Source organism: Notothenia rossii (genome assembly GCF_949606895.1).
Source record: "Notothenia rossii genome assembly, chromosome: 5".
NCBI lineage: Eukaryota > Metazoa > Chordata > Actinopteri > Perciformes > Nototheniidae > Notothenia > Notothenia rossii.
In genome coordinates, this window is record NC_136903.1 from 68129623 (window position 1) to 68153719 (window position 24097).

The 24097-nt window shown below is 39.1% G+C and overlaps 1 long non-coding RNA gene across 1 annotated transcript; it reads left to right on the forward strand.

The window, feature by feature from the left end:
- Positions 1-602: 602 nt before the first annotated feature.
- Positions 603-23778, forward strand: LOC307041170. The gene is made up of 4 exons (XR_013808711.1): positions 603-769; positions 4452-4547; positions 6000-6108; positions 23516-23778. It is a non-coding gene; the product is annotated as an uncharacterized lncRNA (long non-coding RNA).
- The last annotated feature ends 319 nt before the right edge of the window (positions 23779-24097 follow it).

Genomic DNA, 24097 nt, shown 5'->3' on the forward strand with positions numbered 1-24097 from the left:
AGGTTGTCACTTTAATCAATAACAGATAATTACATAAAGCCACTTATTACAAGAAAAGTGCAACCACCCTTGAAAAACTAGAGCCCCTGGTAACACAAACTATACTACAAATGTCTCAAAAACACAGCTGGTGTTAAAGTGGCAGCTCTGATGATTGACACTTACTCTCACTTTTTGTAATTTATAACTCCCTCTTGAATTCAAATAAAGCCCAAACCTCAGCCAGTCTCCTACTCTCATATGATGGATTATCTCCTGAGAGAATTCCACAACTTTTTTGCCTTTTGAAACCCTCCACCGGCACCCTGAACATACGCACAAAAACACACTTTCAACTCTTCCATTTCCTGCGCACAGGCCCAGAGGTGAGACAGATACGTTCACACGTAGCTTTACAAGTTCCCACGATGGAGCAGAAAGCATCAGACTTTAGGATCCATGTTTGAAAGCGTAGAGATTTTTTAAACTCTCTTTCTCTCTGACAAAGACGAGGCGTGTTCAGAGTATTGTATTTCTGCCCTCTCCATGTGACTAGAGGAATGGTGCAAAATAGTTTCACAACAACACAGCCTATTGTTTTGTTAACAATGAACAAGTTTCTGTCAGATTTTTGACATGTTGGTGGTGACAGAGGCTGGACATTATGATGACAATACACCTCTGAATGGCTTTTGTTTGGATAATGATTTTAAAGAAAAACAGAGGAAAAAGAAGATCCTTGAGTAAATGACACCTCAAGTGTTAAGATATAACAACAGCATCTGATGAGGTATGTGGCTTTTTGTTTACAGCTCAAAACATAATGTGAGCTCAACAATTTACGTTTCCATTTAAGGAGGATTTCACCATGTGTCGATCATTTGCTGTTCTGAAGTGTCCTTGAGCAAAATACTACCTCACCTTTTTCTGTTTGTAAAAATTACATAAAGCCACTTATTACAAGAAAAGTGCAACCACCCTCCTTGACAGACTAAGCCCCTGGTATTTCTAACACAAACTATACTACAAATGTCTCAAAAAAAACACAGCTGGTGTTAAGGTGGCAGCTCTGATGATGGACACTTTCTCTCACTTTTTGTAATTTACAACTCCCTCTTGAATTCAAATAAAGCCCAAACCTCAGAGCAAAGGTCAATAGGATTCATCCACTGGGGACCATGCATGTCCTATTGTACAATCATTCATGGCAATCCATCCAATTTCTTTTGAGATATTCCAGTCTGAACAAATGTGGTGGCTAAAAAGTTGGATGTGAAAAAAGTTCCTAGATATTGGAACATGTGAGTAATGAAAAGTAATGATAAATAAAAACATATATAATATATATATTCAATAAAATACAGCTAAATTATAAACAGCGGTATACATTTAAAAACATGCTGCACTAAAACAAAACATTCAGTTATTTGTTGAGAGTAACGTTTATAGTTATACACTCCATGAGAATGTATGTGGTCCTACAGTGATGGAAAGTTCCTGCCAGTCAAAATGGAAGTTGATTGATACTTTTCGTAGTAAATATAAGATGCAGTTAAGGATGGTTCTCATACTTGTGATATGGTAAAAGATTTATCTCACAAATATAGAATTTCATTATCTATTGTTGTTATAATTGCTCCTAAATTAACTGCCCTGTGGCAGTTTGACTGAACATGAAAAAGAGACTGTTTCTTTACCGGATCCTCTCCATCCTACTCATTGCTTCATAATGCAATGTAAAGTATTGCCAAGTATTAGCATCTGCTGTTATTAAAAAAGAAATATGAACATTTTCAAAGACTAAGTGGCTGTTGGTTGTGTCAAAACCACAGGACTATGATTAATGTGCAGCAAAAATTAAACCCTAAATGACAAAAGTCACATGAACTGAAAGCAGAAATGATTACATTCATTTGTTTTTTGTCGATTATTTGTATTTCTATATGTTGAATAATTTCACGATCATTTACCGTGAGAGCTTAAACAAAACATATTTGTGTTGTTTTGTGTCTGTTTTCATAATGATAAGGGATTATATTTAACCTATGAGGGCACTGCATGATGTCATTTCTGCCTCTGTTGTGCTGGATTCCCAGGGCTGAAAGGCTGGAGGAAGGAAGAGTTCATTACATGACCTGTACTGTATATGCATGTCTGTCTGATTTAGTTATTTCATGTAGAAGGGTTAGATTAAGTTTTAATCAATGTCAGCAAAAATAAGTGAGTTAAAGGGGACAAAGAGTACTACGATGAGGAGCAAAGGCAGTAAAGAAAGAAACAACAAAGCAGAGGTAAAAGGGAATCACATTATCAGCAAAGAAGTGAAAACACCATTAGGTGCTAAGAAATGAGGACACACACACTTCTGATTTCACTTGTTCTTTGGAAGACAGACAGCTTGTTTTTCTGTATGAACAGGACAAACTCAAATGCTTTCTCATGGCTTCCTGAGTCGCAGAAGCCCCGCTGCCTTGCAATCTAAAACAGATTTGAGTCTAAGAAAAGAGAGAACACCATCGGAGAGACTGCTCTTTCTCTCCACTGGATCTCACTGTAACAAGGTCAAAGGACAGGAAAATAATTTAAAACGTAGGTCAAAAGTAATGTCAACACTAAGACTCATATTTTGTAAGCGGTCATGAGACACAGCCTGTGATGTTGACTGACTCTTAACACTTTTAAGATGTGTACGTCATACAGTGTTTTTTGCCTAAAACACAGAGGTTAAATTATTATGTTATGCTCTTGCTTGTTAACATACTGTTTTTACCTTGTGGTTGTGAGTTAAACCTGAATTGTAGCCACAGGAAATTCTGAAACAATTAAAAAGCGAAGAGTAACGTCTTTTTTAAATGTACTTTGAGATCCCGTTTCCTCAATGGGGCCATATACATATTATACTGTGCTTTTATAATAACTTTGTCTGAAAGACAAAGAAACAGACTATTTTAATGAGGGTAATACAAGACCCTGCAATGTCTGCGTTCAAATTGCTGCAGCATATATCACAGATATATAAAGTGAAAAAGTAGTAAGTAGTAAAATCGTGGTGTAACTTTGCTGCTTTATATTTTATAACTGATGCACTTGAGAAACCCCAACTCATTCAGTGATGAATGAGTTCTTTAAATGGCTTATTGACAGTCAAACCAAATAGGACAAATTGTGTCGCTGGTTTACCCATGTGCATTCACTATGTTAATATTGATTAAGTCTAAAATAAATGATGACCCTTGGCCTTTGACCTTTCGCCCCTTCACCATAAGCTCAAACCCATCCACAGCATTTATAGCTTCAAATCAATGATTCGAAAAGTGATAGCTTAACAAGAAGCTAATGGATAAGGGAGACTGCTAATTTGTCCCTTCTGCATAAGAGAAATATTGGTTACAGGAAAGAAACTTAAATGTTGAACTCCAATGCGCAAGTGTGTCATTTACCTTGAGTTCTTTTCTTGGTATAATTTGATATGAAGACACATAAACTGGACAAGTTTGAATGCAGTCTGGAGATAAAAGATATCAACTTAAACTAGAGAATGCAATTCCTGAAGAAATTGCTAGCGGGAATGCTTTATGCTGAAAAGCTTAAGAATCAGATTTAAAAGTTGTGTTACACGAATAATGTCAGAAAGATGTGTAACATTTTAAAGTTGGAATGAGGTTTCTGAGTGAAAGTATGAAGGAGCAGTTAGCAGTTGAAGTTGCATGAAGATTGTTGAAGTCTGAAGAGTTCTCCATTGACTTCCATGTTAAAAATGGGATGTATTATTGGATGTATCTCTGGAATTATGAAAGTTATGAATAATAAAAGTAATAGCCATCGATTCCCGACCGAGCTGAACGTTTTGATGTTTGAAGGGAGTTTCTGCGATGTTCAATGTGGGAGAAGAAGAGGTGCAAAATAACCCGGCAGAATGATAAGGACATTTTGTGCGTAGCTGTGTCAGCTTCGTCAGCATTCCCACTAAATGAACTGCCTATGTTTAACTTGCTTTGTTGTTATATGAAAGGTTTGACTGTCATGGTCAAGTCTTAAAGTCATAATGGTACAGTAAATGCTTAAAAACAATAATAAAAAAATCCTAACCCTAACCCTAACCCTCACAACCTAACAATGTGAGACAAAATTATCCTCCAGTCTATCTGTAATGCACACTAAATAATATATTGTATATTTGAGATAATGTTTGAAATCCTTTTTTGGTACGTGCAGCCTCCATCTGTATCTTGAAGTTATCTTATTACATTTTTTAATTAGATGAGTGAACTGTATACAACCTTTTAACCGCTGAATCATCGTTATAACCTTTTCACCTTGAACGAATGAATAGAATCATCTTACTAAACAAGGGAATCATTTGGCAGACAACTGAAGAGGAGACACTTGTTCGACTCCCTGAGTTACCTGCCCTAGGTGATCAGGAATGAAACTCCCTCAGGCTTGTTTTTTCTATCTTTTTCTCATTGTAGTAGAGAAAGAGAAGGGAGTGGCGAGAGAAGGAGTCCACCGGTGACCTTTTGGATTATCAGTTCAGTGCCTGGGGTGAATGAGTGAGAGAGAAAAAGGTAAGGAGAGGTGAAGGTACATGTGTGAAAAAAGGAGCAATGTGTTCATTTCCTCTCCGGTCTGCTTGGTGGCTCCAGGCAGTGGATTTTCACCGAGGCCTCACCTTGTTGCACATTGCCTTGTCACTGCAAAGTGTGTGAAAACTCCGCCCATAAAGAGCTAAACAGCAGGGGAAGACGAAGGCTTAGTGTTAAACATTTTAATATAAACTGCAAACAATCCTGAGAAGCTTCCAGTGAATGATTGAATGAAAGAAAATCAAGAAACCAACTGTTAATTAATATAAAGCATCAGTCTACTCTAAGGTCTGTTGTAGAAATGCTTTATTAAAGATACTGGGAAGATACAAAGTTTATATTTATTCAGTATCTTTGATTTTTGCGTGGATTTTTGTGCCATTCCGTAATCGAGCCCATTAGAAACAATCGATTAAGAAGGTGATCAGTATGCAGATTTACAGATATCTAGAAACATATAATGACACACTGATTTGACTTTTACCCATATGTATTCTTGCATTATATATAATATTAGTTGATTGATGTTTTTACAATTAAAAAGATACTGGGAACTCCCACTATGTACAACATCTCAGACAAAAAAAAAAGTCGGAAACTTTTCCATGACAATTTGGTGAAGTAGTCTAATGATGCAGATCATGTGATATGAAGCTAAGAACAGATACTTGAGGGGAGAATATTTTGTCAATATTATGTTCATTTAAATAACGTATAGTTCTGCATGCATATTTTACTTGATCCTAAAGTGTTGTTGTCTTTATGTAGCTATATATATATATATATATATATATATATACAGTATATGTTTTCGTATGCATAGGAAATGATTGACTATGTAGTCCTTGTCCCTGTGTCATAGTTACAAACAAGCCATTCATTAAGTGGCAGATTTGATACTGCTTTGGTCTTTATTATCTTTTTGGTAAGTCCTAATTTGTATGACTTTATATATCGTGTAACCACTAAAAACACGAGCATGTAACAAATGTTTTACGGGTATAAAGCAAACATTGGCTGAGGGCAGTTTGTCTTTGTGTCAGTTCAAAGCCAGTGAGTCATTGTGTCATTTTGGAGCCTGCATGAAAACCAAAGCCACACTAGTCTGTAAGATACCACAGATTGTTCTGTGAAACACTATTCAGTTGCCATAATTGAGCTCCAGTTGCAGAAAATCACTGTAATTTCTGAAATGTACATCCCTTTAAACAGCCTGCAGATAAAACATGGTTTCCTGCTCAAGGAATTTCTTGGAAGAAACTTTTCTTCCTATTATTTATAAACTAGAAATATAGAGAAAGTTACCACACAAGTGATTCAAGAAGTGGACTTGATAAAACACAAACATAGAATTGTGCAACTGCCTCTTTCCCTCTGTACTTGTATTTACTCTCTTTTATTTTATATTCCCTTTTGATTGTTGTTTTTTTTCAGAAAGACAAAAGAAGCTTAATTGGATCCATCCCTGAGTGCCGAGGCCGTCGTTTTTATGGTCATGTCTCTGAGCAGTCGACAGGCGATGGAACGCCGCACACAACCACACGTAATTAGAACAAGACCATTTGACTTACTGCATTACCCTGTTATTACTCACACTGGGTACTGAAGGCTTGGATTTAATAACTCTGCAAACAACTGAGGGAAACATTTCAGCCGATCAAAGTCATACGAGCAATTACAGTCACGGCTGCTACACTTTGCCTTTCCTTAATAAATGCTGATTTTGGACTGCTGGAACCCTAAGAGAATGATGTAAATCGTCAATTCAAACTAATTAATCCAGATGGAGTTGATCAATTATTAACCACCCCCTGAGCCCCTACAAAGAATCTATTGGCTCATCAATAATTCATGTATGTGATCAGGAACAGATTCTCTATTGGCTGATTTAATTATCTGACAAGTAAAGAAGCTTTTAAAAGGCACTGCTCTTTCTATGAAGGTAATCACTTTATTGATAAACCACCAGGAAGGAAAGTAAGCCAACTGTCTTGGGACCACGACTGATGGATGCTGAGTGTTTTTTTCTTCCTTTCTTAACATCGTGACTGACCATGGGTTCAGACCATCCCCCCTTTCTGGTTTTACCAAGTCTAGTCTTACCACCATTAAGCTGTGGTGAAGGAGAAGAATGACTAAATTGCTACCCTACTTGGAATTTGGAAAAAGCACAATTGGCACAACAAGGCATGCATGTACATTTCATTTAGGTGGCCAAAAAAGAGTTAAAACAGTTTTGGTCATGTTTATCTAAATTTGATAAAGCGGTGTGAGTTTCAACATTAAAAGTCGGTTTATACAGCTGAACTTCTTTATCTGATGGAACAATAACCCAAATCATATTCATATTTGGAGCTCAACACATTCCCACCAGATCGCTTTCTGAAACTGTCACTTAGTTGTACTGCTCCAATCCATCTTTCCATATCTCCCTTATCCTCAAAAGTATTTTTTGTATCCTTGTGTCTTCACTCTTTGAGTAGTACAGGCCATTGGGAATAATGCTTGAGTCCCTCCTAAATCGAGATGGTGCTGAAATCACAGTCATATTAACAAGTTTAGCATTGAAGGCACAGTGCCATTATTAGTCCTGACTCACTAGGCCAAGTGAAAAAGCTTCAGAGAATATGCGCCTGTTTCAAAAAGAAATAATGGGACTTTTGGGATCCATAAAAACCGACGGCTTCAGGGGTGTCTGTGTCTGAATGTGTGAATCATGTTTTCTGCTTCTGAACGCAGCTTGAGCTCCGCAGTACGGTTTGAATTTGTGTGAAATGTTTCTGGTTGTCTGTGTCTTTATTATAGTCTTCAGATGGTGTTAGGGGAGCTCATGAACACGGGATCCTAGCTATTTCACTGTATGGTCTGAATTATTGAAAAACGGCATGTTTGTAATGATGGTAAAATTATTTTTTCTGTGTTTTGAGCTAAACGCTTTAAGTATCCAGTAGCTGAGTTTGCTCGACTAAACTTAAGAAATGCCAATTATAAATGAATTTGAAAATGTTTTAATGTCAGCCTAAAACAGCATTTTAGGTCAAATATTATGGGTCTCAAACAAATTGCTTTTGGTTAATATTGGGAGACCTTTTGAAAGATATATCTAGTGATATACTAATGTTTTTACTAGCATAATAAGATGGCTCAGATAGCTTATTCCTCTTTTTCACCAACATTGTTTTTCAAAACGAAAAGTAGGATAGTGTCCTCCCAAGAAAACAATGAAAATGTTTTTATCAGCAAGGGCCCCAAACAGGATATGGTTATCTCACGTTTTTCACAAAAAAGAAACCTCCACTGCCCTTTCAGCTGAATCGTCATCTTTTACATGAACACATTTTCCATACTCTAAACCTCACTAAGGAATGCTTCTCTTCTCTTTGTGAGATTTGCCGTTCATATCGAGACTGAAGCTCCTAACAGCTGCTGCTACACTTTCTCTCTGTGATGTAGCTGGAAACCTGAGCTGTGCTATTGATCAGACTTCCACTACTAGGTTATTAGCTAGCAGCCTGATGTCTCCACGTTCACTAAATGACCCTCTCCTAAAAGACAGTGGGGGTGTGATGAATGATAGATAAAGATATACCTCATGAATCTTCCCTGTAGGACTTTAGGATTAAGACTTTCTGAGGAACTTTCTATTTTTAAATACTTCTTCATGACCAGTAATTTCTATATCCTTCTTTCAAACCGGTTCATTTCTTTTTCATGATGTATATTTAATCATCACTACATAATTGATGTTGGCAAATTCTACGAAGAATTCCCACCAAATGTTTCTACTTTATATACTGTTGAGAAAGGTATGCTTTCTTACTGTCACGTTGAATGTTTAAGCACATTGTTGTGCTTTGCTTGACACAAACCAGGCCAAGTTGGATTTATTATTTCATACTTTAATGATTATCTGGCTCGCTGTGTTCAACATAATTTTACCAGCCTGTCACTCCAGCTCGGAGACATGGCTGTTAAACTTGGCCTAATCCCGCCTAAGGAAGAGGGGGAAAAAAGAAAGCCAGACCAGTGAAAAGATAGGCGTAGAGCGGGGGGATGCTGAAGAAAAATATCTGAACGCCATTTTGCAAAAGCACCTCTTAAGTTAAGAAAACATAGCAGTTGAGGAGAAACAGCTGTGTGCACTGAAGCCTGGCATCCTGAGGATGAAAACACAGGCCGTTAATAATAAAAATAATAAGTCCGCTGAGTTTCTAATAAAAGGACCCTGATGAGATAATTCAGTCAAGTGAGGGGCCCTCACTGCATCTCAGGCTGCCCTTGTCACCACACCAGCTCCGCCACCACAGAAGAAGAGAAAAGGGAAGGACTTGGAAGAGGCAGTGGGATGTTGCTGGCTCATTCTCTGGTGCCACACAGCAGCTTTACCACAGAAGAAGAAAGTTGGCAGAGCGACCCAGTTTTACTCCATGATGCCACACAAGGGTATGGACTGTACCATGTTAGTGTTGGTTCAGAGCCAGCAGTTGGATTTTGAGTCTGGGCTGAATACTTGAGCATTTATGTGTGGGTTCATTTGTGTGTGGTTTGTGTGTATGTTTGTGCTCCTAGCGTAACACAGAATGCCAGGGGAACCCCAAACCACCCAGTTTGTCATCCTGTACCTTACTCTTTTTTATCAATTTCTGTCATCTGTCTCTCTCTCACCCCTTCTCTGGTTCTACCATCTGGCTCCACTGAAAAGACCTCTGACAGAAGTGCTCAGACAAACTGGTCTGTGTGGTGTTAACGGGGCTCACTGCAAAAGGTTCTGTGACATATTTGCCGGTAAATAGTTAGAGGCAGGCAGTAAATAGTTGCAGATTTCGTATTCTTTTTTTTCAGACTGATGAGAAGGCCACAAAAAGCCTTAGATCATCAGTAATTGTTACTGAATTTAATGTAAAAATAAATAACTGGACGCTGATTATATTCGGGTAGTTCTTGATTTTTCTTTTGAGCGCCTGTGTTTTTCAGGCCTTAGTTGTCCTTTGAGAAAAGTTGGCGTGGCATGAGTGGCAAGAAGCCAAGCTAGGCTCCATATCTGCATTGATTTATGGGAACCCAGGGAGCAGGGCTAAACGAGGGAGAAGCGTATTAGAACATAAATCATCATCATCACAATAACTGCGCCATCATAAAACAGCAGCCCAACCTTTGGTGGAAGCAAATGGGAAATCCGTAAAGACGACAGAAAAATGAGAACTGTGAGAGAAACGAGCGAGACCAGATATGGTAAACTAATACTGCCAAGATTAGTCATGCCGTCGATGGCCTTCTGAAATCACCCTGCACACACCACCTATAGTAGAGGTTTTGTCCATGTTTTTAATATTTTTAATCAAAATTAGGCTACATATATCTTTCATTTTCATTTTCATTTCATGCACTATTTTGTCCAAAAACAACCGTTAAAGCTGCAAACTTAATATTTTATACTCATCGTAGGTCAAATTACTATCTATATATATCTACTTTTTATTATTATATCTATATATCTACTGCATATGAAACATAAACAGTAGATAATAAAGACCTTCTGAAGTTCTTCTTGAGAACAGTATATTAGTATATTCAGGATGACCTTTTATGTTTTTTTCATCAATACAATTCGGAATCTTTCAGTCTTGATTTCGTCATATTTTGAAGTAATGGTTCAATTCATTTCGACAGGTGTTAAGGTGAATAAAGTTACTTTTTTTGCATTTGGGACAACATCACCTATATAATTAGCATACCAGGTACATTTTCAAGCTACTATGAAAAACCAACACATGCTGTAAGCTCACTGTGAATATTTGCTAATCCCCCCCCAGATGAAGGGCTGGAACTGATATAGCAACAGTGGAGTTGAATGGCCAGTTCAGGCTCTGTCCTTGGGCTTCGATGGTATTGTTAGTGTGAAGACAGTACAGGGAGTTGGCCAAGGAGGAAGTGAAAACAACATCCATCCATCCATTCACACACAAACTGCTGTACATACTGTCTCAGCCGACACACTAACACATACACGCTGTTCTCGGTGTCTGTTTCATGAGGTAGTGGCCATTACCCAGCTGGTTTGTAACTATTCAGGAGTGGGCGGGGGAGAAGGTGTTAGTTAGTTAACACTGTTTACAGTTCCTCAGGGCAAATTCTGTGTCTGAGAAAGAAACAGGGCTGCTTATGGAAACTCTTGGTAGCACTTAACAGGTCATTCAGAATTGTCCCCGCCCTCCGAGTGGCTGTTGCTGGTCCTGTCCAGCATTCTGTGTACAATGGCACATACACGTTTAAGTAAAATAGTAACTTAACTATAGTAACTACTTAATGTTCGTATTGTAAAATGTGTAAACAATTTGTTATTATTTAGTAAAGTAGGCACACTTTGCGACTATTGACTTTGCTGAAATAAAAACTGTTTCTTATGTTTATCAGTGAGCCAAATAAGCTATTGTTAGCTCCATCAGGTGGTTTCAGGATAACCTGAAAAAAACAAGTCCTATTGGAAAAGCTTTCGTGAATGCCTTTAAGTCCTAACAACAATGATGTAATATTACACAGAAACATATGAAAGTAAATATTGCGTTGATGGTAAGAAACATTTGATTTATTATTGCATATCAATTTGTGACAAAGCAAGTTGTCGTTTTTATCAGCTGTGCAGGTAGAGTGCTTTAGATTAGTTGGAAATGTTATTTTTGAGCATTTACTCTGATGAAAAGCAAATGTTTTTATAAAAAAAACATACCTATTCTGGAAAATAATTATATTTCATGGCTAACCTACTCCATTTTCTTTGCTCAATTGTTGCACCATTACTGTTATTTACAAGTACATTACAAGTTATTTGTAATGCCCAGGTTGTTTCTACATTACGGTTCTAAGCTAATGAACCAACCAAAGTCGGAAGAACGACTTAATGTATCATTAAAATGCTGTCACCAGCTGACTTTTTATATGTTTCTAGACCACTTGTTTTAACAAGGGGTCCTAAATATGCACTTCATAGCTATTAATAAATGATATATTGCTTAGAGACTGAGGCTTCGCTGCATGACCCAAGAAAAAAGTCAGCACCATTTTCATTTTTATGATCCATAGAGGATAGCAAAGAGGTGCATTGTGATTGTATTTCTGTGTAGAGCCTTTTAATATATTTAGATATATATATATATATATATATATATATATATATATATATATATATATATATATATAGTTCTAACATAATCCTATTGGCTGCTTAGCTCACACAATCCTTCATATTATCAAATAGTATTTCAGTTTTAATGTTACAGGAGAAAGAGTTTTAGGATGAGGGCTAACGGTAGTATTTGGCAAGCGCAAAACACTTTTACTTTGGCTTGGCTTGCTGGATTATGAACTTGGAACATTTAAAAAAAGAAAACGACAGCGCCACTCATAAGGACAGCATCCAAGCTTTCAAACAGGGGAAATACATAGCATTATGTCATGACCTTTTACCCAACAATAAGCCAAAGGAATTAATGATGTGCCAACTCAGACCTGCTGTGCCTGTAACTTTTGGTAGATGGTTGACAGTCACTGTTTTAAAAGGTCAATTTGGAATAATTCATCAAAAATCATAGCTAGGTGAAACATAACAATCCCTTCCAAAGTTTGCTGTTTATCAAACATTTTAACCTGTCGCCTAAAAGTTATTTTCAAATGAAGGAAGACTTATCAGTCCACATATCTTTTGACAGGCCCAATATATTATGATCATGTTATTTTAGGGTAAAAAACATGTCCTCAAGCTCTGTGTGTTTCGTCTGATAGCCTGACCACAATGTGTGATGTCAGTGTTTGGAGAGCTTTAAGGAAACCTGTCTTCCCGTCCTCCCCCTCTTTGCTCCTTCATCCTCTTTTCCCCTTCGTCATATATGGTTCATGTGTTGCTGATTACCCCCAAGTCCAGGTCTGGACCCAGAGCTTCCACCTTCTCCGCTTATATGGTTTAGAGCAGTGCGGCTCTTTCAAAGCAAATCCCCCAACTGCATGCCACCTCAAATCAATCCGCTCCCGCATATGTGTGCACACTGCACAGGTATGAGATGTTTGTTTTTTGTGAACGCAATATCCGATCTTAAATGTCGGTACTGTATGCTAACACACACACATATATACCTACATGCACACACGTCTCCCCCTGCCTTCCTTCCCTGGGGTCTTTTTGATTGACAGTGCCTGCTCCTGCAAGGGATTATGGTGGAAACCAGGGGGGGTGGAGGTACCGAGGAGGGGTGAAGGGTTTTGAGGCCGGGGCGAGGGAGAGTGAGAAAGAGGGCTGAGGATTAGGCCCACTGAGCTTCATTAACCTGAATGTTTACACAAGCTGATCTCTCGCAATGAGACCCTTTTCCTTCCCACAAGTGTCCCCTTCAAGAATCTGCCCCCCCCCTCTCCTCAATCCCAGCAGAGCATTGAAGCACCGTCCACAGTCAATAATTCAGAGATACAGCCCAGCCTGATAAGAGCCAGGATTAGGAACAGTGCAGTTGTCAATTAAAATTTAAAAGTAGGCTAACATTTTATTTATCTGCGATTCTATTACTTCAGATGATGCTTTTGTAATCTTTTTGCACAACTTTAGGGATTAAATTTCAACATTAAAATGTGCATTTAGTTATAAAATATCGGATTCTGACAATGTTTCTGACAAAGTCTTTAATGTATAGAGAAATAGGTTGTGGGAAGCCAAACAGCCTTTAATACCGGTAATATACCTTGGTCAACATTTGTTTTAATGGATGAGAAAAAACAACTGAAGAGAACATGTGACCTGTCGAGATCTCCTGATTGATAATGTTAAATAAGTGAAAAATTAAGCTTTGCCATTATGAAAAATGGTCACGCTTGAACTAAAATGATGTAATGTGCTTTAAAAAAAGTACAAGAGTTCCAACAATCTGCTTTCAATCCTTGTTTACATTTCACTAATGAAGGCCTTGACTAAATAAGAACATAAGGTCATTGTTGTGATTTGCTACTGAAAATCAAAGAAGGGAGAAAATTATACATTTCTGATTCCGTCGGAAACTGTGGTTTCCATAATGAATTACTCTTAGGAATTCAACTAAGAGCAGAACATTTGACATTTTTGACATAGCAGTTCCTGTTTTTCCAGAGCGGAATAAATCACAGTTTATTCTATAATGCAATACAACATGATGTAATTCAAAAGTATAAAGGGGGTAAAGAGCCAGTAAATTAGTGCCAATCACAAGGCAGACTTCAAACACACCGACTTGTGCTTTTGTCGCTACTCTCCAAGGACCCATTGAGCCGGTCAGAGTTGTGCCTGAGCTCTAAGGACAACACTGGGGGCTATTTGCTTCTCAGATTAAAGAGGTTGAGCAAAGATAGCCGTCTGAAAGCAGCAGCAGTAGGAAGACCAGCTCCAGAGGTCCCCCCCTGAAGACCAGCTCCAGAGGTCCCCCCCCTGAAGACCAGCTCCAGAGGTTCCCCCCCTAAAGAGCAGTTAGCAGAAAAGGACTGCCTGTATTGTTTAGCATCTCTGGGAAAGGGTGTTTTCTCTCGGCACTGAGGTGGAAAAGTAAATTAGCGTTCACTCTGGACCTGGCTCCGGCTCCGACAAACTGAGAATGGTGTGTCGACAGCCACAAGACTGCTCTCTTCAAAGAGCTGTAACCAAAGGGACATGGCTCGTGCTAAAGTAAACAGAACAAAGTCTAGAGCTCTCAGTGAGACAGGCAGGCTGTGGCATGTTTTTCAAAATCGCCATCACATCAAATGGGCAGGCAGATCAACTGGAAGTTATTTTGCAAGAGGCACTTCTTTGGCGGCATCTGCCATGTGGGTCTAATTTTTCACCTTGAATGATTGTGAATGCTCCGGGGGGTCAACGCAGGTCCATGCCTGCTTGACAGGACGTTGGTTCTAGAAACAAAAAAGAAAGAGAGGGGGAGAACGCTCTAGAGGGAGCGAGAAAAGGACAGAAAGAAAGACAGAGAACCGACAAGAGTGCCAAATCACAACTGCTGAGGACCAGCCGTCTACACAATCTCAGACAGGAAAGGGAATGCGGGGGGAAAAGAAGGGGAGAATGAGCGATTGGAGAAAGGGGTGCAGTGAGGAAAAGAGAGAAATAGTTTTTGACATCTGGCTTTGATTAAGAAGGGCAGTGTGGACAAGCCAGCCTTTGCCGCTTGTTTTGACTGGGCTTTTCGGGGGAAGTTGATGTTGTTGTTTTTTTTAATAGCAAGTGGCTTGTTAATTGATGAACACGAGCCATGGACACAATGATAGAGCAGAGATTAGGCATTTCAGTAGTGGTTGGATACCTATTTGTGTATTAAAATGCAGTTTGTGCATGTGTGTGCTAGTACACTATGTATTTGTGGGATGGGTGATGACTGTGGGGGAGGCTGGAATATAAACAAAGCATACATTTTTCCTCCAAATGCCAAACCTCTCTGGCTCTCTGATGTAAGATGGACATGAGCTATTATTGTTTAAAATCATTTTTTCCAGTCTCTTACAAGTTCAAAACCCTGGAAAGGAATTCAGGGAGTTGATGAATACAAGAAATGGAAAAGAAGAGAATAAAACAAACAGAAAACTCTCGGGATCAAGATCAGACCAGACATTTTTCATGTAGATCAAAAAAACAATAGAATTATCCTACAAATCCTTGTTTGACAGATGTAAAACATCTGCATTTCAGGAGAAAAGGGGGAAATTCTGTGGTGTTGGTCGACCTCATTGATCCAATCTTAAGACTGGAGAAAAACATTTGAAACACCCGTACAGCAAAACTGGGACTCAGACCGACTTTCTGTTACTTCTTTGCAGACATATTGAGTGTGAGAGGAACCTCATGGCAAAGCGTCCTGCACTGCTGAATATGAATAAACCATCAAGTGCAGAGACTCAAGCCAAGCCAAACTCAGCACGCAGGCATCACAGCCGAACAGGGCAGGAGGCCCATGGAGCTCTTATTGGAAAGCCCAGACAAACTCCACCACCACCACCCCTCCCTCGCTATAAACCCCCAATTCCAAAGTCAATTGCCCATCAAAAAAAGATAATGGTTTCGAAAAAAAGGGATTTTTTTTTCCCCCCTGCTCTCTGATTTTCAATTATCGTTACGGTGAGAGGACATGCATTTAAGATTGTGTAGGTCAGAGTGAATGGAAATTTAAAGGAATACTGGTGAGGCCAGTGGAGTTTTGAAGAGTTTTTGGAGGTGAAACTGGAAACCTTGGGACAGACTGCTTGTTCTCTGAGGGCTCTGAGGTTGTGATGATGATTGAAAGTGATGTCTGTTTGGTAGCTGCTGCTTTTGCTTCAAGGGCAGCTGCATAAATGTCGGAGGGGTTTGAACCTTGGTCTCTGGCACGGTTAGGCAAACTTAAACCCCAGAAGTGTGTGAAAGATGGAAGAATGATTAAGAGTGGCGTTTATTAGCCAATGCTGTCGTAAGGCCAACCAGGTAAGACCACTACTTCAACAGTGCATTAGAAGAAGCTGTACTGGCAGGGATGGGAAGAGACTCACTTAACATTTCTTTCCAATTCTGACAGAGTTTTGGACTAAAGCACATTTTCAAGACAATAGTATCAACCGAATTTTGCGGAAAAATGCTTTATCTGTTTTAAGAAAAACTCATTTTATATTTTAATAACATAACATTTTTATTTGCTAGGTGATTATCTTTTTTTTGGTGCAGATTTTAAGATCACTCAACATTTTGGCAAGTTATAATCAAACAAAAAATATTCAAAATTAGGATTCCAATAATTGCTGTCACATTTTATAAAGCTGTTAAGTATTTTATCTCATTATTTAAAATACAAAATACTTAATCCCTAAAATGCCAGAAAATGTGTCAATTTTAACCAGTTTATACAGTATAATTCTGTTTATATAAAAATAGAGTCTACAAATGTGCTAGTGACCTATATAGGTGTTTCTGGTATCAAATGAATGACATGTCATTTTAAAGCAATACCCATTCACTGTCTCACAGCAACCTCACTGTAACAGCAGGGCTGAAATGTTAACGCCTCATGCAGTGGACAAGCTTGTTATCTGTGCTGTGTTTGATTGGCTTAGAGGCCTTGAACCTCTGGCCACCACACCTTGGCAGCAGCAGTGCAGTGTCAGGGGATCAGTGAAATACTATCCACAGGACGGGAAACCAGCTGGGGAGTAGAAAACAGGAGCGACTCGAGGATGTTCTCTCTGCTTACCAAACAGAAACTAAAGAGGGTATGTTCCAAGGGTGAGGAGGAAGGTGTTAAAGAAAGTATCAATATCCTGGAACTTCTCCCATATCTGCAGGGCCTGCTGTCATGTTTTGTGTGTGTTTGTATGTGTGTGTGTGTGTGTGTGTGTGTGTGTGTGTGTGTGTGTGTGTGTGTGTGTGTGTGTGTGTGTGTGTGTGTGTGTGTGTGTGTGTGTGTGTGTGTGTGTGTGTGTGTGTGTGTGTGTGTGTGTGTGTGTGTGTGTGCATGCGTGCGTGGGCAGGAGAATGTGAGGGAGAGAGAGCACACATAAGAAGTGATCAGAAAAGATGTTGATGTCATTTGATGTTGTCAAAAAGATAACATTTCCTGGTCTTAGAAGAATATTTAAGACCGCCCTTCGTAGCTACAAAACAGAGTGAGTTTTATTATTACAGTATGACCACGATTGATGATCAATTGCCAAGTGACAACTGAAGTTAAAGAAAAAAGGGGAATTTATTCGTATTCTTTTATTGTGTATGTGTCTGATGAGAGGGAGGTCAAAAAGAATAATTTAAATGTCATAGTAATCATGAACAAGACAAATGGTTGAAAATATGTTGTTTAATTTTCCATTCCGATGTATTACTTCACTTCAATCAACAAGACATGTAACACAGGTTGTGGTCTAATCCAACTGTTTGCAAGTCCAGCAATTACCTATTGTCAACGTAAGGACAACTTCAGTTAAATATGCCAATGGGGCAAAATAAATCAAGAATTATAAAATGGATAGTAATGAAAAATAAAAAGGTAACAAAGTCATCATCATTTTTTTCTTATTCCTACTTGAGATGACAAAGCCCTCTAAAATCTTAACGACTATATCCTTCTTCACTATAGTCCTACTGTGAGGCCAACCTATTCTTTACAGATTTCTGGAGGACCTGACTTATTCAGAAAATTAGCCAATCAATGTCGGAGCACTGAAACAGTCGACAACAGTTGAGACCTGTGGCTGTCTGTCATTATCTCATCAACCCATCAATCCCACAGATGCACCGCCCTGGGGGAGTATTTGCCAATAGGCACACAGGTGAACCCTTAAATCAGCTTTAATTGGGCTGCTGAGTAACAAGCATGTTTGAAAGGTGTGGGAAAGTGAGACTGGTGTCGGAGAACTTTATGGGGCTCTGACAGACTCCCCGCCAACTGTGGAGGCAGAGCTAGTGATAACAGTATCTCCATCATCACTTGTTTACTACCTAAATAACTAAACTAAACAGTGGCTTTACAATAAGAGGACGGTACTCCTCACAAACTCCCATTCCAAACAGATATGCTGCTTCCCTAAAGAAGTGAAATAAACGTTGTGAATATAATGATAAAGCATCAGTTTATTTGTTATCATTGCCTTGTGCAGTATTACATAAGAACATTTGGCTGGTTTAGGTGTATCTTTTCAGAAAGACAGCAGCACATGATCTCAATCTAAATCTCTCACTGCGCTGTCTGTCAGCATGATGACAGGATGTCAGCATGAAGATTGATTTTTATTTAATTGACATCTAAATGTCAGCTGGGATCGCCTCCAGCACCCCTTTGACCCACTCAAAAGGAAACGTTTGTAAAACTGCTATAAGGATGGATTTATTACAACTTACTTGTAACTTATTTCATTCTAGAATAACTTTTGCTATTCTGTCTCATACACCACCACTTAAATTACTCAGCCTGTAGACTATTAACCCAAAGCTCTCACAAAAAAGCACCTAGCACAGGAGCCCAATGTCCTCAGCTCTGGCCGTGGATACTTCTTTCAACTCAACACTACAAATTTATTGACAGCTTTTAAAAAATATTTACTGCCCTACTTCCTCTCCCAGCGGGCACCTAGCCTGTAATCTCCCGACCCGTTTATTAGATCATTTGTCAAAGCCTCAAGCTTTTCTTCTCTCTTTCCTTTTTGTCATCAACCCCTCCTTTCACTTTCTGCAGGGGGGAATGTGTAAGTGTGTATGAACTGTATGTGCATCTGTGTATGAGAGAGAGAGAGAGAAAGAGGGAGAAAAACAGGGTGAGACAGAGGGCCTTGGAGATTAACTCCTTCCATGCCTTCCTTTTCCTTTTTAAAACAGAATTTACAGCTGATTAGTCTCCACTGTAAAGACAGGCCCCAGTTCCCAGAAGGAACGCTGCTAAACATTTATGCAAGGCCAGACGTAAAGACCCTTATTAAAAACATGTGTTCTTCCAAAGACCCCTCAGGGAGACATCTAGGAGTGCACTGAATAAAAACGCTGCAGCCTGAAGGCTCATTCTTATCATTGAAAAAATGTGTGTTATTTTAAACAAGACACATGGATGTACCAAAAATGACAAATCCCCCCTTTTTTAGAAGCATATATAAACGTGTGCGCAAAAGGTGTGCCAGAGACAAGAAGTAAGTCAGAAAAGTGTTTTAATGTTAAAGGAATAGTTCTGCATTCTTAGCTGTATATTCAATACAAAGCTGGAGCGTGTGGCTAGTTAAAGCTAACTAATGAACACATTATATCTTGTTTGTTTTATCCGTACAAAAACAAAGAGTAAAGGGGGGGTTAATGTGTCGGCCATTTCTTGGCCAGAAGCATAACTTCCTCAAATCTTGTCATCACCTTGAAAGTGCCGGGGAACCAGTAATATTTTAGAAAGTGATTGCTCCTGGCCAATATAACTCAAGCCTGTAACCCCCTGTAACAGCAAGTGCCATTTTTACAATATGGTCTTTGTACGTATTAAATAAACAAGATATAACGGGTCATTTTGGGAACTTATGCTGATTGTTTCACCTTAAGAAACAGTCAGGCTACTCCTCTTTACAGTCTTTACACTAAGCTAGGCTATAGCAATAGCTAACCAACTTTGTGTTTGAGCCATGTATCTACAGGACAAACATTACAGCGGTATCAATCTTTTCAACCTCTTTTAGAAAGATGGCAACTACCGATATTTTCCAAAATGTCAAACTATTCATCTAAAGACATATTACCCTCTGATTTAAACCACAAAGTCTGGTAAGCAGACTTTAATAACTCAACTCCAAATTGAGTTCTGGTGAGCATTCAAAGCTAGCACTGAGCTTGCGGCTAAGCAGACAACAGAATCACCTTCTGTTTTCCCCTCATGTCTGTGTAATGTGAGTGTGTGTATGGGCAGGAAAGAGTGAGATAGAGCATGAGACGGTGAAAGTGAGTATAAGAACAAATTGTAAGAAAGAGTGAGTTTTATTATTGCTGAAGATGTGTATGGTGAGGCGGCGTCTGGCGTAGACACCCAGAACCTTAGCTACCATCGCTGCCAGGCCTCAGCTGCTACGTGTGCTTAGTGCTCACCACGTGCCCACAGAGTACACAAGGCAGCCACAGGTATGTCCCCATCACCCCGGGCCACACCAGTCACAGCCAGGAGGCTGTCAGAACCTTTCGGGTATCCCGTCAAGCTAATGATATGTGACTGAGTCTGGGCTGCCGGTGCACATGCAATTGTTCCCTTCATATAGCCTCCCCTGATGTATTAAGACTTTTTTTGCCAAGTCACAGCCATCAAGGAGTGACCCAGGATCATGTGTGTGTCACATGAATGTCTGCCTACAGTATACAAACTGTGAATGTATACTACACAAATCTGAGCTGTGTGCGTGTATGTATCCATTTATCTGTTAGTGGGTTTTCTGTCAGTTGATGTTCAGAACTGGTTTGCCACAGTGGAAAAGATAATCATAAACTGGCTGATGGTAAAAATACGTCCAGGTGGACTGCGTGTGTGTGTGTGTGTGTGTGTGTGTGTGTGTGTGTGTGTGTGTGTGTGTGTGTGTGTGTGTGTGTGTGTGTGTGTGTGTGTGTGTGTGTGTGTGTGTGTGTGTGTGTGTGTGTGTGTGTGTGTGTGTGTGTGTGTGTGCTGGTGCACTGTGTCTCGGCTTGGATGGGATCATAAGAGGTCCCAGTGCTTCATAGAGTTTGTGGTGAATATAATGTTGAGCTGTACACTTCAGCAAAGCCAATGGATTAAAACTGTCACACAGCAGGCTGGTGCAACAGGGAAAAATGGCCCGCAATCATCTGTTGGAGGAATCCTGTCATCATGGGGCCTGTTTTTCTTCAACAGTCATACACTGGAAGCTGAGAGATACAGACATAACCTGATTTCTTTACTTCTGAGTCATCTAAAGTGTTTCCAAACCCAATTGAAATAGCTAAAAAATAATAAATCCTATTTTTTTAGGTCAGATATGTTATTTTGATCCTGTTTTCTAAAGGGAAAAGTAAAGTAAAACTCCAGGCAGCATCTACTGTTAACCACTTGATGCCCAACTACTGTACATCGGGTATATAATAGACACCGACCAAGGCATCACCAAGTTACTATTGCTCTACTGGGTTACTCACTCTCATACAGCTCAGACCAAGAGGAAAGAAAAATTAGTTTTATACAATGTTTCCAACTAACATAACTTTAGCTATGTGAGATTCAACATAAACAGAAAAAGGAATGAGAAAATAATTGTGGTCGACTGGTGTGTGTGGTAACCCGTTGCAGTCTTCATGTTGGATGTGGTGTGCTTTTTCCAGGGTTTTGGATTTCTCATTATATGTACATGAACTTGCATATGGCTTGATACACTGTGTTGGAGCTGACTGAGCACATTGGTGATCCCTATTCATCTTAAATTCACAAATAACATATTTGTAAAGTAGTTTTATTCAGGGGAAAATGTAGTGACGGTAGTATTTGTAGTTACATTCTAATATTTGTTATGGTGTCAGTTTATCCATTGAATTAGTTACAAAATAAGAGATAATTTAGTATAGTTATTTAGCTCCTGGGCTTGCAGCAGTTAAACTGGTCTTATAGTGGAGGTCCAGCTTGGGGTTGAAATGACAGAAATGTCCAAATCAATTTTGGCATATCAATCCAAAAACACTTGCTTCTCAGATGTGAGTATTTGCTGTGTTTTGTTTAACTAAAGGTTCCCTAACTTTGGGTTTTGGACTGCTAGTTGCATAAAAAAGCCATTTAGAGATGTCACATGGGGATCTGGGAAATAGTGATAGACATATTAGACTATTATTATTGACATAACATTGTACCGATTAAATTATTGATGACTTTGAAAGCCAAAGTAAAAAAGTAACAACTTTCCCTAAAAATCTTACAAAAGTAAAAGATAAACTCTTCCCCTCCCACCTGATAAATGAGTAAATATTCCCCTACTCTGTTCCAAATAATTTCTTTCCAACTCTGTCCAGAGAGATTTCAGGGACTACGCAGTATGGTATTTCTCCTTCAGAGGGCTTTAGCTAAGTTGGCTGGAGGGCTAAGGGTCCAGCTCTATCAACTAGCGCCAATGTAAACACAGCAATTCCTTCCCAATTAGAAACGCTAAATGCATTGGACTCGGTGCACTACCAGGGCTGGTGCGTGCAATTAATGCAGCCTTGGTCTCCACTGGCTGCTTCGGATGGCTGGGATGGTTAAGATGTATACAGTTTCAGTTCAAGGCCAGTCAGTGGAAGTCTGATTGGGCAGGTTGGACTCATCATGGAAGTATAAACATGAGGTTGGATGGGCGCTTGGTGGTTGGGGTTTTCTTTGGGTCAGCCGTGCTGGGTAGCACCACAGCCGGCCAGGAAGAGATGTGTGGTGGGGAGGTCACTCAGAGGGGGAGATTAGGGGAAAAGGAAGCTGCATTTCAGCTGTGCAAACTTTTCAGATTTAATGTAAAACTGGAGGGTATGGAGATCAAAACAGTGGGGATTTATAGGCATGTGACACATTCACATGGCTTTGGATTGGAGTTACTTTAGATGTGAAATGGCACAGGTTACTCACTATACTAATATATATTTTTTAACCGCCTCATTTTCTAAGTGCCGGAGAATACTTAAGGATCATATTCATTTTCAAATGAATTGCAATGTGATATCAACACACAATACATGTATCTCTGTTTGGAAGCTGTGATATCTTAAGTAGATTAAATAAGCATCAATTAACTTCGCACTTTGTATCTATCCAGCTCACATAACTCTTTAACTGAGGAATTTATGACATGCCAAAATAGACTCTAGATTCTATGGTTGTGTTTTTTTGGTTTTCTTGCATACTTTTTTGCATCCCGATGAACTGACCTAAAACTTGAATTGGTGTGAAAATTACAACAATGTGTCACTGTTTTACTAAGACTAACTTTCCTCTAAACAGATCTTTGTAGTGTGTTTTATTATCAGCCTTTATAAATCACGGAAAAACATCTCTATTGGCTCTAAAGTTTTGGAACAGCAGAACATGCAAGACAGGGATAGAAGGCCATTGTTCCTGTCTCCTTTTGTCCAGTTGCCATTTTGCATTGTGTGTTCCTGAGGTGTTGGTTTGCACTATCAGCCTGGGGCGCTCCACTCTCTCAAAGATAGTTTGCTAACAGTGCTTTTACTCCATTGGCCCTAATGAAAATCCATACTAAACATTTAGCTCTGTGTGAGAAAGGGGGGAAATTCAATAAGACACATAACACAATTTATAAATTACAGGAAGAACCAATCGAACCAACAGGCAAAATGGAGAAATGTTTCTATGTTTATATTTGTTGGTTTTACTACATTTTAGGAACCACATTAGCAGCTGTCTGTGTGTGGTGAGTTTAAAGAGGTTCAAATCTATTTTCCTATCCAATATGAAGTCAAACGCTGTGTTTTTATTCAGTGTTTTTTTTCATTGCAGATTATCAGTCATGACGCCAGAGATGTCTCCACTGAGGTATTCCCCAAACTAATGGTCGCTCTTGGACAGTGCCATCGATAGTAAACTAATCTGCAGCCTGCAAGGCACAGGAAACAGATCTAATTAGCACTCATTGAACCATCTTCCAAGGAAACTTTCATCTTTAGACCACTCTGACAACAGGCCTGAAAGCCAGACTAATGTCACTTACTAGTTCTGGGTTTAATGGCTGACTGAAAAACGTCTAATAGATGGATGGGCAGTAAACAAGTGAATTAATCTGGGTGAAGTTGTTTTTTTCTGTTAACATGCATGGCTACAATAGTGTATTGTGCTTACGAAACAAATAAAAGTACTGGTGTCAAACTGAGACTGACTAAGCTTTATTAAACGTTATGGATAATTAGTTAGTGTCTTTCTGTTGTTTATTTGTATTTGTATTTGTATTTTATGGTGCAATTCTAACCCCACTGGCTTCCAATTGCTCTGGCGGCTCTCATTGACTGCTGCTTGTTGAATGCAAACAAGTTTACTAATAGTTGGGGTGATGCTTCCACACTGTGGCTGAAGATATAAAATACA